The sequence below is a fragment of the Nanorana parkeri genome, unplaced genomic scaffold (assembly GCF_000935625.1).
Source record: "Nanorana parkeri isolate BGI_ZX_2015 unplaced genomic scaffold, ASM93562v1 scaffold557, whole genome shotgun sequence".
Taxonomy (NCBI): domain Eukaryota; kingdom Metazoa; phylum Chordata; class Amphibia; order Anura; family Dicroglossidae; genus Nanorana; species Nanorana parkeri.
In genome coordinates, this window is record NW_017306825.1 from 344,677 (window position 1) to 368,693 (window position 24,017).

General features: G+C 43.2%; 1 protein-coding gene across 1 annotated transcript in view; it reads right to left on the minus strand.

Moving 5' to 3' along the window:
* The window catches only part of PHF12 (PHD finger protein 12), a 63,234-nt gene that overhangs the window by 32,134 nt on the left and 7,083 nt on the right, over positions 1-24,017 (minus strand). The window lies entirely within an intron of this gene.

Below are 24,017 nucleotides of genomic sequence, written 5' to 3' on the forward strand. Positions count from 1 at the left end.
TAGACGACTTAAGAAAACGCAGGAAGTGTGCACAAGAAACAGGACAGCTCTGAATTTCTGTCATTATAAACAGATTTTTAGAGCTGCAGCTAACGATTATTTTCAAAATCGATTAGTTAGCATATTTGCCTCAAATATACATCTTTCTCTTTCAGTACATTTTTGGGCCTATTAACACTAACCACACGATAAAAGGCAGAATTTTACCATGCAGCTAGTGTCTAGAGAGCCGACACTGAGATGCAGGGTGTCTAGCGCTGTTATAAGGCAAGGCACAGTTTACTTTTATTCTAACGTTATTTAGAGAATACACACCATGCGGTGTACTGCACTACGGTGCCCTGTGGTGCCATCCAGTGCACTGTAACAAAATGTAGCATGCCACCATTCTCTCAGTACACTCCTACATTGAAGTGTGAACACATACAAAACAAAAAAGTGTGTGTGTGGTAAAATGTAGTAATTCTAGTCAATTGTCTTATTCATATGTCCCCGCTATGCGCACCCAAAAAGTGACATTGCTAACCTTTAGCTACACCAATACCTAAAATATGTTAAAGTGGGGTAGCCATTAGTAATGGGCTCGGGCATGTTCGCAGCTCCACGTGCCGAGCCCGCCAGGAAGCTGACAGCGCCAATCACAAGTACTGAGGCATTACAGCTGTTGTCTCTTAAGTCCCATTAAACATTGCCACAGGCATGACTCCAAGAGGCAGGTGCATGATGGGATTTGTAGTTTCACCACAGCTAGGAGGGCCGGAGTTTGGCTAACTGTGTTAAAACATCGAGACCCTAGAACAAACATTTAAAATATTGCAGCTCATCAGTCTTCAGGAGTAGTGGCTGCATTATTCTTCTTTTCGTCTGGTAATCGAACCTGTAATGCACTTCCTGTCTAAAGTCCGTGAAAAACTGCACGCAAACTCGCGCAGAGCGAAGCAAAGCTGTCCGGCACGGAGCTTTGCGTGTCGTGTGTGAGCTGAGTTCAGCCAGATGATTGACTGCACCTTCAGCCAATCGGCTCGTGCGTAACCAGCCAGGCGTCGCATGCTGACGCACGGGTTTATACGCGCGAACCGATTGGCAGAAGATGACATTTTTCATCTCGGCACGCCCAGGTACGCGAGCTCTCGCAAGGTGATGTGCCGAGGAGAAAATTACATGACACACTGCTTGCGAATGCAGCGCGCCACCGCTCCGCGCTGCTTCACGTGCAGTGTGTCACAGACTTAAGGGTGACAACATGTATGCCACCAGACTGTATATAGGGGAAGCAGCATTGTCATTCTCGGACAAGAAAGTGTGTTGAGATTACAAATGCCTCCCCCTTAAGACCCCGTTCACATTGAGCGATTTATCGCGCGGTAATTCCCGCGATATCGCGGCAAATTACCGCGCGATATCGCGCTCCAATGCAATCCAATGGGGCAAAGTGTCCTGCTGTCGCGAGTCGTGTGTCGCTACAGCAGGACCCTTTTTGGAGCGGATTTAGCCGCGATTCAAGCTTGCTCAATGCAAGCTTGAACGCGACATCGCGCTGCAAATCTCGCGACAAACGCGCGATTTGCATATCGCGCAGTGGGAACGGGGCCTAAAGCGGACCTTTACCCATACCTTTAAAATAACAACAAACAACCTTTAGAAATGTTTAGTAATGAGAATCTACAAACACAATTCTAGATAATCGCCGGCTTTGTATTCTTTGCATTCCTTATTTCTCTTTTCTTCCCCAGTCTTCTCACAGTGGCCATGTTTACTAAGGGCAGATTACTAGATCTCACTTTACTTCCTGGAACTCTGGCACATGTGACCAGGACATGTGACAATGCAAATCTCAGGGGAGGAAAATGCCTTTCCCTGAGAGGTCATGAGATTACAGATGGAATTTGCCAGCAATGCTCTGCTGATGTAACCTTCCCAGGATGCAATGCTTTGGCACATTACATCATTTGTGCCAGAACGGGACCAGGAAGTAGATTAACTCTATTTATAAGTAAATGAAAAACAAGTTTGTTTAACTAATGAATGCACAATGATTTTATATCAGCATGCAGAGCTGCATGCTGCGGTGATTTTTTATTAAAAGGGGGTCAAGGTCCGCTTTAAGTGGGAGGTGTTCTGTAGTCCTCAAATAACGGACAATGCAGCTGATAAGACTGCAGCACAGGCAGAAAGCACAGCAAGTTATTAGTTAACAAGATTTCTGACACAAACAGGTATTTTAGTGCAATGAAAAAAAAAAAAAAAAAAGGATATAAAACCTTCAATGATGTATTTAACAGAACAAATAAAAACAAAAAAGTTGGTAAGTGTTTTAGGATTACAGCAATGTGCAAATCAATAGAACATGATGGACTCACAGTGCTGGCACACTTAGTCCAATGCCTTGAGATCATTTAAAAATAAGTGTGATGGATTTAAAAAAAGGATTTTAAAAAGGGAACTAAAGTCACACCTTTTTTTAGGTTATAGTTCTCATCTGGGTCACAGAAGGACATTTACTTATGTTCTCCTCGCACCCCAAACTCAGTATATAGTGGGCTATTGTCCGCTATATTCCGAAAGCGCAGAGACGTGCTGCAGCTGGGAAAGATACCAACAATACTGTTGGGATCCACCCCGCTGCCTGATTGACAGCTGACTCTGCCGCTCTAGAGCCAGAGCCAGCTGTGCCCGCCCCCTCCCCTGTCTGTCCCTCCAATGAACGCTGGACGAACAGAGAGGGAGGAGCAAGTCACAGTTCTTTGCAGGGCGATGATCGGGAACTGAACAGTTTGTGATCGCTCAGTTCTCAATCTGTAGAGCCGAAGCGTGACAGCTGCAGTGTCACACGTCGGCTCTAAGTATTGGGAAGGGTACATTTTACTCTCCCAATACTTCTCCTTTAAATAACTACTTAAAAAAAAAAATGATATATAAACCAAACGCAGCCACCAGTGTTTATTTCTTTGGGATAGAGTGGGAAAGGATTAGAACCTGTGGCTGGCTTTTACTTGGGGTCGGTGTCCCCATTGGGAGCTCTAACAAACACATAGTAAAAAAAAATTTAAAATAACATTAGAATGGGGAATGGTTAAAACTTTTGGAAATTTATAGACTGCTGTCTGTGCCTTCCTGTCCTGGTGACAACAGCATCCCTATTTCTTCTATTCAACAGGATTTTATAGAGTAGCGGTTAATGGATCCCATAGGTTAAAACCACTATTTGAAATTTACTACCAATTCCAATCAACCGATTCGGCATCAAAACAGAAACAGAAACACATATGGTATCTTTTAGAAGTACCACCTATCAGAAACATATTAAAAATCATCACTCAATAGATCTATATTATGATCAGATGATTGACACACACGCAGATAGATTCATTTGATCGATTAGAAGTGATCATTGAAATTCCGTCACATCCAATCAACTCTCAAGAGTCCATTTTCGTCTCATCGAATGATCAACTGTATGATCACGTTGATGTGCGTGGCCATCTTTTGATCCATCCAAATAGATAGAAAAGCAAATATATTCTTAAATTTGTCCTCTCAAAAGGCAACATGTCAATCAGGATAATTTAAAATGACAAATATATTCTTATAGCATAAACAATCTGTCACAGTACACCTAGGGTACACCTAGTATTCTGAACAATGCTTTTGGCCACTTGAGAATATAATATTTGATGTAATGAAGATGGGAAATCCACCTGCAAACCTTACTGTTTTAAACCACAACCCCCTTGGGGGCGGCACATCAAGTGCAAAAGAGCACAATCGAACGGCTGCTCTCTGCACAAAGAACATGAAGTTAAACCCTGTGAGTAGTGCGGTGATTAAAACCACCCAATCTTTCTACAATGAAATCAAACTGCTGATTTTGCACCTGTTTTTGAAAATTGGTCCGATAGCAATCAAATACCTCATCAAATTCTCATACCAGCATCATTTGCTTGATTGAGCAACTAAAACATCCCACATGTGCAGCACAGATGCACTGAAAGGAGAGAACACTGAAAAATGCTTAGACACAAATACATTGAGAAAAAGATAAAAAGAAAAACATAGCTAAACCATGGGATTATTATAGCAGACCTTCACTCCAAAATGTTCCCAACTAAAACCCTCAAAGCCCTGCGATTTAAATAGCTGGTTTTATTATTTTCAATTACATTTTTAAAGAGAACTAAAGTCAAACCGTTATTTGGCTATAGTTCTATTTTGAGACACAGAAGGACATTTACTAATGTACTCCTGTAACCCAAAAACAGCATATAGCAGGCTAATGCCCACTATTTGCTGACAGCGAAGAGCAGTGCTGCAGCTGGTAAATTATATTGTCAGGATCCACCCCACTGCCTGATTGACAGCTGGCTCTGCCTCTCTGGAGCCAGAGCAAACTGTGCCCGCCCCCTCCCCATCTCTGTCCCTCCAATGAGCACTGGAGAAATAAAGAGGGAAGGGGGAATCTCTGCGGGAAATGATGACCGACAGTCAATAGCTGTGAGCTGATGAGTGATCAGTAGTTTGTGATCGCTCAGTTCTATTGGGAAGAGTACATTTAACTCCCCCAGGAATTCTCTCCGTTTTGTTTTACTCCAGCCCACCACTGGTCCTATTTTCACCTAGGTGAAAAAGACATGTCTCTCCTCCTGCAGCCTCCTGGGACATCCCCATCACAGGGACACAAAGGCTGGTTGTCATTGAGGGTTGGCTGCAAAAAGCTCGGAAGAGAGAGCAGGCACCCGATGATGTAGGAAGGGTAGATAGCGGCACAGAACAAAGCAAGTGGCAACAGATCACAGCATGACAACACTGGATTCCCTGTGTGCACTGTTTTTCTGAAAATTACCTTACAAAAAACACACCGCAAGAGGCGACAGAAAAATAAAAAGCACTCTATGTGGTCGGAGGTGGTGGGTGTAGATACTGTATGTTCATCTAAGAATGGAAATCACAAGATTAAAACAGATTAAAAACTTGCTTGTGCTTGGAAATTACCTAATAATGAAAAGATGCCTTGCTGCACTCCTTGCCAGATACATTCCCATGCAAGATGCAGGCGAGTGCTTGTAGTGACCACAGATGACGCTGTGAAACATGAACGGTCCCCTTAATCAGGGTCAGAATGACCAGGGGACCCTGCGTTGCCCCGAAAGCGATTGCACTTGAGTGGCAAATTAATAATAATTATGGGGTGGGCTATAGATCTGTAAGAGGTCATATGGCCTCAATATTATATCAAAGTGGATCTCCAGCCATAACATTTTTGGGGAAGAGTTAGAATTTGTCAGTTCTTACAGTTCTCTGTGGGCACAGTGGGGAGATTTTGTCTCGCTTCCTGCTACCAGAGCACCTAAAGACTGAAGAGGATGACCAACTACTGCACACAGGATAAAAAGTGCAGAGTGTTAAGGTGCCCATACACCTTACGAACATCGCAAGAGAATTTGTCTTGCGATGGTCGTAAGCTTATTAAAAGCTTGTACGATCTGCCCATCTTGGACAGGCAGATCGGGCTTGCGATGACTGCAAGCGGGCAGTGCGCACACAGGCCCGTTCGGCGATTGTCGAACAAGCAGGCCACTAATCGTACGATTCTCGGCGGGTTTTCCAGCCTGCTTGTTTGACGGAAGACGTGCGACCGTACAGTATAAACGGTCGCACGCCTTCCATACACTTACAATTATCGTACGATCGCGGGATTTCCCGCGATTCTCGTAGATAATCGTACAGTGTATGGGCACCTTTAGGGTCCGAGACATGTCTGTTTTTTAGAAGTAGAAAACAAGGCCTGCATACCACAGCAAGTTCCAAGTCAGCAATCTCACAGCAGTAGGAACTAAGTAGTTATTATGTGCAGAGTGTCTAACAGGTTTTGGCCTGTTTAACATACCACATCTTCCAGGGTGGTAAAGAATCTTTCCTAAACAAACCGATGAATCGCCATGGTCTGAGGCCAGAACGTTTTCACTGTTTTCTTTTTTTTACTGATGCTCGTAGAAGCAGACATATAAGAAAGAAGATATCAGGAGGAGTGATAAACCAAGTAGAACGGTTACTGTTTTGGGACGTTTATAAGCCAAATACCTTTTGCTGGAGAAATATTCCAGACTCAATTCTCAGAGCATGCAGCCTCATCTCTTCCCAATATACTGTACCCTCGCATAAACGTGACCAACTGTACGCATACTTATAGATGAACTCAAAATTTACACTTGCATGACAGCACTGTATATACGTTCCAATATTTTTTCAGGAGTGGTTTTTTTGGACCTGCCAATATCTCCAAAGTTCTTGAAATACAAATGAGCTCCTTGGGAAACTCAACAGCCACAATAACTAGTTGATAGCATAGGAGCCACAGCTGCTCTCGGGGGGGAAACAAAGGAAGTGAGACAAGCAGGTTCGGAAATCTGTAGGAATCCAAGCGATGGAGACTTTTTTCCACTTTTGTAGGACTCAGGCTTGCCTGCAGTGTCATGCAGAGTAGATGGAGAAGATAGACATGACTGACATGGATTTGAGTTTTGCTGCAATCCAGCTGTTAGAGCCAACGGGACCCTAAGAACAAGTATTTCCACACTCAAACTGCTGCAGGTTCTTCAATGGCTCATTTCATATACAGGTGAAACTCGAATAATTAGAATATCGTGCAAAAGTAATTGCAGTACATATGCATGCTTGTACTTTTCAGAGGTCCGATATTGTTCTATGTACAATCCTTGTTTTATTGATTGCATGTAATAATCTACTTTTTTGTGGTTGTGGATTTGGGGTTCTCATGAGCTGTAAGCCATAATCATCACAATTATGACAGATCACGGCTTGAATTATCTTGCTTTGCATGTAATGAGTCTATCTCATATATTAGTTTCACCTTTTAAGTTGAATTCGTGAAATAAATGAACTTTGCACGATATTCTAATTATTCGAGTTTCACCTGTATATGCACCACTTATTGTCCAAAGAAGGCTGCACAAAAACACATGCAGATTAACAAGATCTATGGAAAAAGTTCCCTCTGGCTTCTGCTGTCTTCATTGCTGTCCGAGTCACTGATCTGAAACAAGTATGCAGCCAGCATAGACAATACTTCTCCGTACAGAAATCAACGACACACTAGTCAGTGATTTAACCCCTTCATGACTGAGGCCCTTTTTTCAATTTTTGCACCCATGTTATATAGGACACCAAACGTAGGAGTTAAATCTTAAAAATGTACCATAACTATTAGCATAAATGTACGGTATCTTATTTGTGTATCACTCAATCCTCCAATCATCTCTGAATTGGTGCCGACACTGTCCTTACCTCTGGAGGGTGGCTACTTTTGTTCCCCGTGGTCCCTGTGTGTTGTAAAGTAGCCACCGCTCCAAGTTCAGTCCCGTGATGGACTACAATCTCAATACAAATTCAGTACACACAGCTTGGAGTGGTGGCTACTTTTGAGGATCTACAGCCGAGTAATTCACACATGGGTTACATTTTTGTTAATAGTTAAGGTACTTGGATGCATTTTTAAGCTTTAGCTCCTGAATTTAGTCCCTTTTCACATCACAGGTGTTTGTTTCACGTATTTGTCAGCACTGAAAAACACAAGGAATCCCATTTATTTCTATAGTCTCTGTTCACACATCAGCTAAGTGTCGCACATAGGAAAACGCTTGTGGCTGGAAAAACGTACATGAGCTTTTTTTTAGGGGGCAGGTCAGCGCGATTTGTCCCCATAGAGGGAAGAGGGGAAAATAAAAAAAATTAAATCGCACTGATCTGCCCCGCAAGATTTATTTAGCCGTAATTAACGAAAAGCACCTGGACAAAATACGGTAAATGATTTGCCGTATTTTTCGTTAGCGCAAGCGCAATGTAGATCGTACGACTTTTGACTGACGGAAACGCCAGCAACCTTACGACAATCGTACGATCTAGCATGCTTGACCGTCAAAAGTCGTACGATTGTACAGTATTGTCGGTCGGACACTGCAATGCACACATACGATTATCGGCTGAAAAGTCGATCGCATACGGAAATCGCCCGATAATCGTAAGGTGTATGGTAGAGCTGCAGCTAACGATTATTTTAAAAATCGATTAGTTAGCCGATTATTAAGTTCAGGGCACCTTTACACTTCAGGCGGTCCAAATTAAAACCAAATGGCTGCAGGCATCACTGGTGGCCCAAACTGTGGCTCGTCATAAATGGAATCGGTCTGCAAATGTCCATGTGGCCCAAAGCTAAATAAACATTCACTTTCCAAGCTGTACTGACTGCACGAAAAGAAGCCGTATGGTTGTTAAGGGTAACACAAAGTTTTAATTTCAAACAAATCCTCAAATTGCCTCAAAACACAAACTTTTCAGGCAGACTTGACTACAATGCCAACTGGGGATGGCAGGGAATGAGGTTGCTTTTTGATTAGCAGATCTATTTCTCCTGATACGTTACAGAATGTTTGGAGCCTAGCCAAGTCTTAGTTCAGTGTGGTTTGCAATAGAAGCAGAAAAACAACAGCAAGGAAAAAAGGACAACCCAACCATACTCCCTAAACATTTAGAAACAAATAAAAATGAATCGCCCATTGAAAGATCAAATAACACAACTGGAAAAACTGCTGCAAAATTCAGTTTCAGTCCAGAGGTTTCCCTGCATTCCTTTTATTTTCTGCAGCAAGATGTAAAGAGTCTGATGGCCAGCATCATTCAACCCATTGCCTCTGAGCCCAGGTCACCTTGGACCATTCCCAGCCTATGACTAAGCAGTCAAGGTGAAACACAGTGAGGAGCTCATCTCTCTAGCGTCACCTTCTCTTGCAATCACCAAGCTTAAAGTGATATTAAAGTCAAAAGGTTTTTAAGCCATTTCAAATGCGGATTAACCCTTTTGCTGCCATTCCCCCCGTTTTTTTGCACACGTTTTAATCCACATTTTAAGCCTGAAAATTACTTCAAAACACCCAAAACATTATATATTTTCTGAAAGCCAAACATCCTGTAAAATAAAATAGTGGCAGTTGCAAATTTCTATGTTGCACCATACTGGCGCAACTCTTTATCAAACCCAAAAATTTAGTTAAAATTGTATTTGAGTTAATTTTAGTGACCCAAAACACAAAAAAAAATAAAATCACCATTTATTATTATCCATTATATTTTACCAATATAAAAAAGATAAGGTTACGACGAGCAAATAGATAGCCAACATGCCCAGGTTAAAAATTGTGTGCGTCCGTGAAACGGCAACACAATTCAGTACCACAAAAAGTCAATGGACAACATTTTAAAAGCTCCTACGGGTCAACAGTGAAGAGATACTAAATATTGGCCCTAGAAATATTGCTCTCACTCTGGCATGTGCAGCGATACCAAACATGTGTAGCGCGATCTACGTTTTCGTACGTAGGCCACCCGGCGCGTGTTTACGTGAATATGCACACACTTGCGGGGGACTTAAAAACAATTTTAAAAATATAGAATAAAATAAATATGTTTAATCTATTTTTATTGCTTACAAGCCCCCCCATGTGATAGCATATTGGCAGTGACAGGTCCTCCTTAAGGCGATACTGGAGGTACAAAAGCACCCTAATATCACCTTTCTAATTATAATAAGCTATTGAAGTGCAGATCACACTTTCCTCCCCAGCTTCCTGCCGGCACCGGAGATGCCGGTCTCAGGTAAGCAGGACAGCAGGGGTGTCAGGAGGGAGCGCAAGGGGGGCACTTTACCGGCCCATACAACAGCCGCCAGAATCGCTTCCATAGTAAAGCCAGCTTTACAAAAAGGTAAACAGAGTACTGGCGGCTTCTGTTTACAGGGATGTGCTGCCAATGACGTACTAGGTAAGTCGGTGGCCACGAAAGGGTTAAATCCCGTAAAATGGATGTTGCTCCATGTTTAAAAGTATTACCTTCCTCTAAACTCATCTGGAACCCTGAGTACTGGCCCGGATATCTGGTTTTAGGGTGGCTCCTTTCCTTTGCAGGGTCCTATAGAGTCTAGTGAGTGCTAGAAAGCTGTGTGCGTCTTCACAAACACAGGAAGCAAGATATTCACCTTCTTCCTGCTCCCTCCTTCTACTCCCTCTCATCTCTAAGCTATTAGATGGGCAGCTGCTGCAGACTGCTCTTTGCATTGTTATCTTGTCCTTAACAGGGAAGACAAGCTGAGAGATGGAGCCAGCTGTTTAGAAACATGTTTACTAGACATGCTTTCAACAAAAACCTAAATACTTTGCTGGTGAATCTATATTTGTTTGATCTGAATTCATAATTGAAAAACGTTTGAGAGTTCTATACTATTTTAATGGCAGCACACAAACTGATTCCTTGTCCTGCTGCTTTCTCACACATGGACAGCAAGAGGCGGATTCCAGATAAAATTCAGTTAATTACACTGCCTGAGATAGATATACATTTATATTATATCCTAATAGTATCCGGTTTAGACATAAGGGCTGCATTAATTATACCGCCAAACTACTACCTATTATACATACATTACCAGCTCTAAAGGACTTTCTTACTCATGATTAACAAGGGTGCCCTGAGGACAGGAAGTATCGAGTCCTAACCCTGAGGAGTGCAAGTAAAATGTATTACGCAACCATCGTATCTCTGGAGGAAATGCGTTCAACACGTCTGACTGCTAAACCCAGTCCCTGTGGTTCATAAACAAGGAAACCATGTGAACGCTGTACATGTAGAAAGTATATTTCACAAGGAACAGGCAGCTCATGAGGTTTCACCTCTTCACACATGTCCATGTAGAAACTTCTGTACACAATGAACATATATGTTAATGTGTTTGAGTTCTGTATGTAAATAGGTATATGTCAATGAACATACAAAGTCTTGAACTGTTAGGGCAATTGCTTTCACACATCGCAGAACTCTCATCTCCAAAAGCCTTTTATTTCACAGCCAAAAGTAGACAATGTGGTTCATTTATTTAAAAAAAACAGATGAAAAATGTCACCGATCAAAACGAAACACTTTTTTTTTTTTTTAGGTCCGTGATGTGTGCAGCAAAGACAAACTTCACCCCTGTGAACAAAAAAGTGAATCACAACACAATAAAAAAAAAAGTGCTTTTGGACCTTCTCCGAAGAGAAAGGACCACAATTTCCTGACCCCCCCCGGTGCGCAAGTCTCCTGACGGGCTAGGATGACTTTGGTCCACCTACCCGAAGGCCGGCGGACCCCGATCCTCTGGGACCTGCCGAAACAGGTCCCCCGAGTAACAGGTGGGGGGCTCTCCCAAAGAGAAACCCCCGCGGATGGGAGGAGACAGGGGGCCCCCATAAGGCTCACAGAATCTTCTCCCCAATGTCAGGAAAGGGCCCCGAAGGTACCCACACCCTTCGTCTTCTGTGAAGGTCAAAATCCAATAATAAAAAAAAAACAAATGTGCAAGCATGCATAAATAATAGTAAAAAGTGTCAGTGCACCACGCTGACAGGCCTTAAGGGCCGGAGTGCCAGGGGGCAGGCTTTAGATGGAAAACAAACTGTAAAACGTTGCACACCTTTTGTTTTGATGTTCCTGGAATGCATTTAGCTGATAATAGAAAGTTCAACTTGGCTTTATTGTGATGGGCAATCTCATAGATAATGCTGAGAAGGTAAGAGTCATCCAGATCAAGCTTGCCAGGAAAAGTCTAGACTTGCATATAACTTCAGCTGCTTATATCTCTGGATCTGACCATTTTGACAAGAGGCGCTGTGCAGAAAAAAGCATAGAAGTGCCGTGACCTTGTGTCAGTGAATCAGTGTTGGGGTCCCACACCCAAGTGATTCTCTGGCACCCCTGCGACGCCACCCCCAGGGGGCACAGCAAAACTAAACACATTCCTATCCTGAACATACAAGATCACAGGTAAAATGTTATCCAATTTCAAAGTAAATGTATTCTTTTTGCCCAACACCCCTAACCTAACAGGCACTTACTGAGATCAAATGCCGAAGTCTCCTGGCTGTTGACATCCTGCTCTGCAAGTCCTCTTTCTTGGCCGGTCTTGTGCAGTAAAGCCCCACAGAAGTCTACGGGGCTGGTCTCCAGGCCAGGAGAAGGAGGTAGATGAGCCCCATAGAAATGTACGGAGCTCTACTCAGGCACAGCCAAGAGGGAGGACTTGCGGTGCAGGATGTAAATGATCCCTGCAGGTTGCCGGTGTCAGATGGAGGCAAGGATTTCTGTCATTTGTTTTTTTTCTTAAACGTACACTATAATAATAAAAAATAAGGGACTTTCCACAAATGTATTATTTACATATATCTGATGTCCATTTGGCCAATGTTTAACGTGCTCTAAAAACTGACAGCTGGAATATGACATGCTTTTTTTTTAAGGCTTTAGGCCTTGTTCACACCTGACCGTTTTGTAGCGCGTCCTACGCTCGACGAACGCTCTACAAAACGGTCAAAAAAATAAATAGCATTGTAGTAAATGCCCTCGTTCCCACCTAGGCGTATTTCCCTAACGCCCGTCCCTAACGCCCTACAAAACGGCCCACGCCTGAAAAGGTCCGGGGACTACTTTGAGCCGTTTTGTAGGGCGTTTTCCTTTGGGATACAGCCAAGTAACCTTTGGAATCGCGCAACTTTTTTACCGCGAATCGCGACAGACGTGCTTTTGCAATACGCCTAGGTGTGAACCCAGCCTTAGTCCTCCTTTGGGTCAAAGGAATACATTTACGAATGTCCTCCTGTGACCCAAAGTCAGCATCTAGTGGGCTATGGGCTGATATTTGCTGACAGCGCAGAGCCGTGCTGCAGCCAGGAAAGATCCACCCCGCTATCTGATTGACAGCTGGCTCTGCCTCTCTAAAGCCAGAGCCAGCTGTGCCCGCCCCCTCCCCTGTCTGTCCCTCCAATGAGCACTGGAGGAGCACTGGAAGATGGGGGTATCCCTGCGGGGAATGATGACTGACAGTCGCCACTCTCTGCAGGGAGAAGATTGTGAGCTGAGCGATCAGCGGTACATGATCACTCAGTTCTCTATTATTAGAGCCGGCATGTGACAGCTGCAGTGTCCAGGCTGGCTTAAACTATTGTGAAAAGTACATTCTACTCTCCCAAAACTTTTACTGAAGGAAAGTTTATTTTCTTTATTCATATAAAAATGGACATTTAAATTAACTTTTTTACATATCCTTGTTGTACGAGTAAACATTCATAGTGGGTGTTCCCATGTTATAGCAGTGCAGTGTACGCAGGGCTAAAAGTCTAGAAGTAGCTCTTCACTTGTTTGAATCTACAATGTGAAGCATTGGCTCTATCTGAATATGGGAGTACAACTGCCCTCAGACTTTAAGTGCTCATGCACATGGGTGTAGAAAACTTTGGCAGGATCTTGCTGGCAGAAAGATCCTCCGTAAGATATGCTCCATAGTGCATCTCAAAAAACCCATATACTACACATATACTATACGCATATGTCCATGTGGAGACGCTTATATAAAAAGTCATTCTTTCAGAATGGCAGAGGTCATTCTAGGACTGTGTCACCACTGCTGCCTTGTGAAGGACTCATTCAGGGCCAGGGGCCAAATGTATTCCAGAAACAATGAGGCATAGGGCAGTTGCGGCCACGTTTACGCATATAAACCAGTGCACAAAATGTTTACATGTGTACGATACCTAATAAATCAGACTGCAGAGTTTTATCTAGTTTAGTTTTACACAGCTCTGTATACTGACCACAAAATAGCTGTGTGCATGGGCCTATACAGTACAGTACTGCTGCATTCAGATATGTAGAAGGAAATAAAAAAAAATATGCAGTACGGATCAGAATGCAGTGTTTTATATTCCTGTGTGCATGAGCCCTAAATTGACTCGTACAGCTGTGTGTGTGACCCAACATCAGGTTAGTATTGGTCTGTATTGACGACACAGAAACAATAGTGACAGACACGCTCGCCATCTGCTGGCAGGAAGTTATATTACATATTTAACAGGCTAAAACTTATTTATTTTCTTCTGAAAACAGTTCATCAAAAAGATATAGAAAAACACCAAACATTCCATTTTTATATTTCTTTGAGCAACCTAATGCCTCGCCTCTGCTATGATCCCTACAATCAAGCACTGAGGCTGATTTACCAAGGGCTCATTCAAACTTTGATGTTCTCGTGTGCTGCATTAAGGCAACCCATTCATTCTGAACTGCAACCAACTCACAAGAAGGAGGAAAAACACACACACACACACGACTGGGTATTCACAACTCCGAGGTGTGAAGTCAACCATAAAGCTGGCCATACACTAATATTTGCTTCATTCAACCTGCAGGCTGAACGAAGAAAACATTACAGATCCCTCCATCAACACTTACGAGTGTTCATTGCGGAATTTCCTGCTTTTTTCATTGTAGCTAGCTCATTGGCTGCCAATTCTGTTTTCGTCCAAAGATTTTCCGACCGGCTCCTTCGATCAGCTGATCGCGAAATGCGGGCTGAAAGGGTGCCGACAGCGGCACCTACTGTGCAAATTTCGGCCAGTTCTTGATGAAAATTCGTATAGTGTATGGCCAGCTTAAGTTGCTTATTTACAGTTTTGCATTCCTTAAGGGCTAGTTCACACCAAGTGCGGAGCAGAGCAGTTACAGAACGCATCAAAAATGCATCCAATGTATTCCAAATGGTGTTTTGGGCTCTAGTTCCCACCAGAGCGTTTTAGTTCCAGAGTAGAGCTGCAGCTAACGATTATTTTCAAAATCGATTAGTTAGCCGATTATTAGGTTCGATTAATCGGTTAATCGGATAAACAATAAAATAAAGTTTAAAAAATGGCTCCAGTGATGGGACTACTAGTTTGTATTGAGGTTGTAGTCCATCACAGGAGCAAGCTTGGGGCGGTGGAAGTAAAAAAAAGCATGTGGAAAAACTGCAGAATGCCCTATTTTCTCTTCTCAGGAACGTACGCAAACGCATGCAAACACAGTGAAAGCCCATTTTAGGCAAAAAAAAATAAATGTAATTCTTTGTTTTAAAAACGGCCCGGAACGCGTTAAAAAACACTGCACTGCAGAAACTAATGCAGATCTGGTCAGCATTTGGTGTGAACAAGCCCTTAAATTTTCACCGCTTTGCAAAATGGCACAATTTTACATTTACAAATATGTCTTAATAACTCAATACAGTTGTAGTGGGAATGTTGGACGTTATGTTGCATGCGCTGCTAATTTTTTACATTCTATTTTAAGCAAAATATTGGTTTGATAAACATTAGTACGGCACCTACAAAATCAATAGCGCCATCTTTTTATTCCATGGGTATTGTGCTTTCAGAAATTGATTTAGCCAGCTGAGGTCAAAACTGGAGCAGTGGCCTACCAAGGACAGGATAATTCATACAGACAGGTTCCAGGGAAGTAAAGGGACCTCCCTTGGGTATACGGCTATAGGGTTCACCACATCTCAACCCTTCGAATAACAAATGAGAAGAGTTTCCACTTGCATATACAGTAAATAAATGCAACATGCAGCTATAAGAAAATGCACCAGTGACCATTGCAAGAGGCCTTTTCCTGTTGCAAAAAAAAAAAAAAACACGCACACAAAATTTGCATTTGTTGTGCTTTGAAAGAAACCTTCATTTGGATTTTTTGAATACCAATCCAGCCATAATACTGCTGGGTAATTTTGGCTGACCGTGCTAGGCCTGGTGCAGATTAGAGCGGAGGGTAAACGGTTTTCCAAGTAACCAAGGGAACACATTAAAACATACCCAGCCAGGCAGCAGCTGGTGAATAGCTGCTAAAGGTCGACATTTAAGCAAAGCTTTACATTTACCTTCATTTCCAGCTGGATAGAAGAACGTAAAATGCAGCAGCCAGCAGAATGTATTGGCATCAATTGTAACAAAAAGGGGGATACAGTGAACTCTTTAGATCGAATGTTATTTTGGTGCTGGAAAATGTTAGAAAGGAAAATGATCATTGTTAAACCTAATATAAATTCAGGGCTTAGGAATTCTGGGCCTGAGTGCCTCCGCTATAAAAATCGGAGTAATCTTGTGCAAAAGAAAGAATGCAGATATAACAATAAGTGGAATAGCAAACAGACTAAAGATCCTAAGTCCTAATCACTAAAGGACATCCAAAATAAATAGATCAGAAACAAGGACCTTTATGCTTTTTATTTTTTTTTAGACAATGCCAATAAAGTGTGAAAAGTGTAAGATCTGTTCATGTGAGTTTCCAGCAAGCAGCAGATCCTTGGAGTGGTATGTTGTCTGGGTATGAACAAACCATATGGGTGGATGTGCTGGGGCTGAAGTGCGGCCCAACCTGGAGCCGTGGCAGATATATTTATATAATCCTTTAGGCCTCATTCACACACAACGCAAGCAAAATTGTATTATTGCGTATATGCACGTGTCTATGCGCGTATATATGTGTGCACTATATGCAATCCCAGAATGCATCACTCGTAATGGAATTTTGAATGTGCTGTACGCGCGTATAGACGCGTAAATACGCTGCCCGGAAGTATCTCTGTTCCATTCTGTTTTTGCGCATATATACGCTACGCAAATATACGGCTCTATACGCGGCTGTGTGTATGGAGCCATTTGCATAGGTTGCATATGGTACAATACGCACGTACGCACGGCAGTGTAAATGAGGCCTTATACTGTTGAAAACCACGGGAATTTCCCCACACCCAGAACATTAGGGTAAATGGGATACATTAAAATAGGACTAATCCCAGGAGCCAGGTAGCCAATGCTCCTTAACATTTAAGCTAGCGTTCACTTTTTGAGGGTTTCTCTAGTGGTTAAAAGAACTGGCTCAAAAAAAAATCCTGCTGGCTCCTGGATTGGACAGACTGGCTATCGAATGCCATATGAATTTGTACACCCCTGCACTACAGCGTACAACAACATGGCACCATTTAGAATAACGGGCAATGTCTACGGCTCGGTTTCATTATTAGTGAGGTGTTCTGAGCCCATTTGTTCCAGAAGGGAGCAGAAAAACAGACAAGGCCACACAATGGCGCCACTGCTGGAAAACTGAAATTATTATTCAGCGGCACCAATACGTGACACTCGCCCAATGACAGTCAGCCTCAGCTCACAAGTCACCTTTCAAGTAGAGGGGGTGTCAATGCACAGAACACACCATTCTCTACACATCATAGATCAGCTAAACTGACCATACCTGGCCTAATTAATGACAGTGTATCTTTAGAGCTAGAACTTCTTTTCAACTTTTGAATAGTGGGGAAGGAGAATAACTCCGGTCAGGTTTTACTGTTGTCCAGGGTCCCATTAGACCCCTTTCACACTTGTATCTTCAGTTTCGATCAGCAGGGTACCAGTGCACGGAAGTCCAGCTGATCGGAGCAGTTCGGAACAGAGGTCACCATTGTGATATCTGTGTCCATCCGGTATTTTTTTCTCTATCTTGCAATGTAGGAAAAAAAAAACACTGCTTACCTAACCCATGTTAGGAGTAGGATGTAAATAGACATGTGTCCATTTAAATCATATTACCCCCAATCCACCACGATCAGGTCTGCCAAAGCAGATCTCTGTTCCGTTTGGTTTTCCTGACCTGGCTGGAGCCAGGGGTAATCGGATGGAAATGGACGCAAGTCCGTTTAGCCCCAGCTGCCCATAGACTAACACTGGCTTCCGATCAGATCAGCTTCGGATGTCATTATGTATAATGCAGGACCAGCAGTCCTACACTGTACAGAAGGATGATAAAGGCCCACTCAAAAGAAGAGACGCAAGGAATAAGGCACTTATTATTCCTTTTTGATCATTCCCTAGACTTAACCAGCATTTTATCCATTTCAGCTTTGGGAACAGGAAAAGGGTGGGCGCACATTGCAAGGGTATTTTTTTCCCCTCAATACACCACAGTTCAAGTTTAAACCACACGGTTCTGAATTAGACACATTTTGGAAAAGCCTTTCCGCAAAAAAAAAAAGATTTGCCATATACAAACAAGACCAAATCTTTTAAGGCCTCATTCACACACAACGCGAGCAAAATTTTATATTGCGTATATACGAGCATCACCCAGAATGCATAATTCCTAATAGAAATTTTAAGTAACTGTACGCACACATGCGCGTCAACATGCATATGCGCGTAAAATACGCAGAAATAGGCTGCCTGGACGCGTCTTGGTTCCATTCTGCTTTTGCGCTATGCAAATATACGGCTCCATACGCGGCTATGTGTATGGAGCCATTTATTTGCATATGTTGCATATGGTACAATACGCACGTACGCGCGCATATGCGCGGCAGTGTGAATGAGGCCTAAAGGCTTGGACAGGGGGTTGGTTTGCACAAACTGGTATTTGGAGGAGAGGTCCAGTATGCACAGCACATAACCTGATAGAACGGAAGCCTTATCTACATGTTAGGGATGCACAGATACCGGTTTTTCAGTAACAAGTGCGAGTACCAATATTTATATTTCAGTACTCGCCGATACGAGTACCTATACCGCTAGAATGGAGCCAGCTTCTGGGGCAATCAAGAAGCCAGGTGGGGGGGCGGGTTGCATCAGTGCATCACTACTACTTTTATATGTAATTATAGTGACAAGCATGCTAGGAGGTAAAATATATGTTAAAGAAAACCTGTCATGAGATGATAATGGGAAAAGCCAATGCAGACCAAATCTTTTAGCATGCTAGTTCCCTGCCTGCCATGCAGATTCTTTGGCTTGATTGTGGTTTGAATAACTTTAGATCAAGTATAAAAGATAAGGAATTCTGACACATTTACAGACAGTTCTGGGCCAGTGACCTAAAACTACTTAAAGGAGAACTATGAGGTGAGTGCTTTTCACTCACCTCATAGCTCTAGCCGACCTGTGACAATGAGACTGTCACAGGTCGGCTCAGTAGATCGGGAGGTGAGCGAACATATACCGGCGTTCGCTCACCTCTCGATCCTGTCACGGCTCTCTGCCGTGACAGGGGAGGGGCTGGATTCCCCCCTCCCCGCTCCAATCCGCCAGCGCTGACTGGCGGGACGGACGGGGGCGGGTACAGCTGACTCTGCCCCTAGATAGGCATAGCCAGCTGTCACTCACGCAGATGGGCGGATCTCGACATCGAGCACTGTTAACTGGAGATAGATAACTGCTGGTGTGAATTGTTGTGGGACCATTAGTCCAATGAAAGAAGCCACTGTAATGAGTTGTGATACATTTCCTGAAAAATCACCTAATCACAATTGTTTAAAGGAGAACTATGAGATGAGTGATTTCCACTCACCTCATAGTTCTAGCCGACCTGTGACAATGAGACTGTCACAGGTCGGCTCAGTAGATCGGGAGGTGAGCGAACACATACCGGGTTCGCTCACCTCTCGATCCTGTCACGGCTCTCTGCTGTGACAGGGGGAGGGGCGTGGGTTCCCCTCTCCGATCTGCCAGCGCTGACTGGCGGAACGGACGGGGGAGGGGGCGGTTACAGCCGGCTCTGCCACTAGATAGGCAGAGCCAGCTGTCACTCACGCAGCTGGGCGGATCCCGTCGTCTAAGTCGGGATCCGCTCCGGCGTCTCAGTATACCGCGAGCTGTAGCTGGCGGTATACTGAGCTTAGGGTAACGGGAGGACGCTAGTTTGTGTCCTCCCGTTACCCTAAGGAGAACTATGGGGAAAAACACTGACCCCATAGTTCTCCTTTAAGAGTATGTAAAGTCAAAACTTTTTTTAAATTTGTTTTGGATAAGGAAAGAGTTTAGAGATTTCTTTGTTTTTTTTGTGTGCAGTCTGTGTTCCACTGGGGAAATTTACCTTCACTTCTTTTTCTGTAGGTACAACAGGAAATTTCCAAACAATGAGGGGGAATTCCCATCTTGGAGAGTTTTCGCGGGTGTCCCCATAGGTTGATTTATCCCCACCTCCAATTTCCCTTCTCCATGTCAGTGACAATGGTCATCAGGTAAAAGATTAATCCCCCCTAGCGGAGACACCAATAAAAACTTGACTGGGTTCTAAGCCTTTAACTCTAGGGCTGCAACAACTAATCGACATAATCGATTATTGAAAAAGTTGTCAACTTTTTCAATAATCGATTAATCGGCTTCCGATCAGTTGGCCCTGTTCACAGCTCCACACGCTGTGCACCGATCCATCCAAAACTAAAGAAATGCCTTTACATACATTACTCCTGTGAGGGACTACAATCTCATGTATAGTTTACTAATTTGTATTGAGATTGTAGTCCATCACAGGAGTGAGCTTGGCACAGTGACTATTTTACAAGACACACAGGGACCATGAGGAACAGTAGGAAGGACAGTGTCAGTATGAATTCAGAGAGGATTTGAGGATCTACAGCCAATTGATAGAAAAATAAGATACATTTTTGTTAACAATTAAGTTACTTGAATAGATCTTAAGTCTTTAACTCCGGAGTTTAGCGTCACGTTAAGTTAAACATAGCCAGACAACTAGCATGTTCAGAAGGAAGTCAGCAGTGACAGGTTCCCTTTAAAACAAGTCAATGCCAGATTGCAACATGATTTAGAGGGCAGGCACAAACAAAATACATTAACATATTAAGCATTCTCTCACCTACTCAAACATCACATATAACAAAACCCTAGAAACCACAAAAGTATATTATTCTAAATCTAAAAAAGAAAAAAAAAAAAAAAAGAGCAGATTTGCATAACATGAACAATACCAATTCCATCTGTCTACAGAACAGGAAAACAGAAGACACAGCCGTTTCCTAAATTACAGCCAGCAAATTGTACCTTTAACCATACCAATGGCATGTTATGTAAACTGTACAAATGACTTCCTGTCTGTGTCAGCTCCGTTTACTGCTCAAACTCGCAGCACTGCATATACAAAACCTAAGTTGCTCAACTGAAATAAGAAATCCGATACTAAAAATGCTTCAAATAAGCTTTAAGTGACACGAAACGCAGGAGCTGAATCTTAAAAATGCATTCAAGGACCTCAACTACTACTCTGGGTTCACACCTAGGCGTTTTACGTATGCACGTCTGTCGCGCGACCATCACACGTTTTTTTTACCGCGATTCGCGGTAAAAAAAATTGCGCGACCGTCGCGCGATTCCGAAGGCTGCTTGGCTGTATCCCAATGGAAAACGCCATCCAAAACGGCCCAAAGAAGTACATGTACTTGTTTGGGCGTCAGCCGTTTTGTAGGGCGTTCAGACTAGAGCTGCAGCTAACGATAAAAAATCTTAATAGTAGTAGATACATGCAAAAGAAAAAGGAGAGTTTAATTATACTTTAAGATTGTAGTCCATCACAGTAGCAAGCTTGGAGCGGTGACTACTTTACAACACACAGGGCCCATGGGGAACAAAAGTAGCCACCCTCCAGAAGGAAGGACAGTGTCAGCACCAATTCTACAGCCGAGTGATACACAAATAAGATTAAGATAAATTTTTGTTAATAGTTAAGATACTTAAATGCATTTTTAAGATTTAATTCCCGAGTTTAGTGTCACTTTAAAAGAAAACCGACAATGTGAAGAAATATGAAGGGTGCGATTTGAGGCCTACTTGGAAAGGCTTCTTGGCTGGTTGCCTCTGGCTTTAATATTAAAGGACCCTGAACTGGAGCAAATATGCAGAGCGGGAAAATCATACCCAAGAACGCCTTACTGGTGTTCCGATCAGTGAGAATAATGAAACCATTAGATCATGAAGACACCCAGAAAACTAGTCATTTTACTTTTTGGATATACATGTACAAGAGATCAACTCAGTGGAAATAGTGTTAACATAATAAAAACCCTTTTGTATGATTAGCCATGTAATGTAGATTTTGCTAATTATAGATGTACGCTGTATTGCCAAAAGTATTGGGACGCCGGCCTTTACACGCACATGAACTTTAATGGCATCCCAGTCTTAGTCCGTAGGGTTCAATATTGGGTTGGCCCACCCTTTGCCGCTATAACAGCTTCAACTATTCAGGGAAGGCGTCCACAAGGTTAAGGAGTGTGTCTATGGGAATGTTTGACCATTCTTCCAGAAGCGCAGGTACCGATGTTGGACGAGAAGGCCGGGCTCGCAGTCTCTTCTCCAATTCATCCCAAAGGTGTTCTATCGGGTTGAGGTCAGGACTCTGTGTAGGTCAGTCAAGTTCCTCCACCCCAAACTCGCTCATCCATGTCTTTATGGACCTTGCTTTGTGTACTGGTGTGCAGTCATGTTGGAACAGGAAGGGGCCATCCCCAAACTGTTCCCACAAAGTTGGCAGCATGAAATTGTCCAAAATGTCTTGGTATGCTGATGTCTTAAGAGTTCCCTTCACTGGAACTAAGGGGCCAAGCCCAACCCCTGAAAAACAACCCCACACCATAATCCCCCCTCCACCATACTTTACACTTGGCACAATGCAGTCAGGCAAGTACTGTTCTCCTTGCAAACGCCAAACCCAGACAGAGAAGCACGATTGGTCACTCCAGAGAACACCTCTCCACTTCTCTAGAGTCCAGGGGGTGGCGTACTTTAACCCACTTGCATTGCACTTGGTAATGTAAGGCTTGGATGCAGCTGCTGGGGCATGGAAGCCCATTCCATGAAGCTCTCTACGCACTATTGTTGTGCCAATCTGAAGGCCACACGAAGTTTGGAGGTCTGTAGCTATTGACTCTGCGGACAGTTGGCGACTTCTGCGCACTGTGCGCTTCAGCATGCGCTGACCCCGCTCTGTCATTTTACGTGGCCTACCACTTTGTGGCCGAGTTGCTGTTGTTCCCAGTTGCTTCCACTTTGTTATAATACCACTAATAGTTGAATGAGGAATATTTAGTAGCAAGGAAATTTCACGGATGGACTTATTGCACAGGTGGCAACCTATCACGGTACCACGCTTGAATTCACTGAGCTCTTGAGAGCGACCCATTCTTTCACAAATGTTTGTAGAAGCGTCTGCATGCCGAGGTGCTTGATTTTATACACCTGTGGCCATGGAGGTGATTGAAACACCTGAATCCAATGATTTGGAGGGCTGTCCTAATACTTTTGGCAATATAGTGTACATGGCTGGGAGCAGAAATTCCTGAATTGTAAAACTCTTATTTCAAACTCAATCTGCAATACTAAATTTACTGTTTTATTAGCGTGCAGGTGCCTGGCAAGATCTCACAAACTCCAATGACAGACTATGCAACAGCATGGCCCTTAACATAACTGAAAACCCTTGAAATGTAAACGCCAACAACCAACTTATGTGGTCTGTTAAGTATATGAATATACTATTGAAAGCATTGTTATATCGGAAAAAGTATTCCCACTTTTACAACCAAATTGGGAGAACACCTGGTTTATATTTGTTACATGTTCTCATTCACGTCACATAACTTAAAGCGGAACTCCGGGCAAAACTGTTCTCAAATCTTGCATTGGGGCTACCACCACACTGCAAGGGTTAAGGGCCCGTTACGCATATTCAGTGCGTATCAGCACGGTTCTGTGCCAAGAAAACACTGAATTGCATAAAGCAAGCCTCCCATATTCTGGGGTGTTGTGCCATCCATGCCAATGGCACCGCAGGCACGACTGCCACTCCCAGTGCGAGTGCCCACACCAGAACGTGTGGTACAGCAATGCCCTGCATGCTGGAACGCACTGGATATGGTGTGAAGTGCTTGTTTTTGTCAAAGTGCTAAAATAAAGTTATACTCCCCAAATCTTTGTTTTTGTCTAGGTGCTAAATTTAAAAAATGTATACTCATAAATCCTCGGCTCCTGCTTGCTGTTAGACCGATCTCTGCAGCCTCCCTTCCCCTTCCACTCATCATGTCCTATACACAGTGTACAGGACTTGAGGACAGCGAGGGACATACTATTGCTGCAGTGGAGGGGGAGATAGGCTGGAAGGAGTGCTGTGGCAGCTGGACGGCTGTAAGGATCAGGTGAGCACAACTTTATGTAAACAAAAATTAGCATTTAACCCTTGCATTGCGGGATTAGCCCCGCTGCAAGGGTTAAGAACAGTTTTGCATGAAGTTCTGCTTTAAAGTAAAAAAAAAAAAAAAAAAAAAAAAAAAAAAA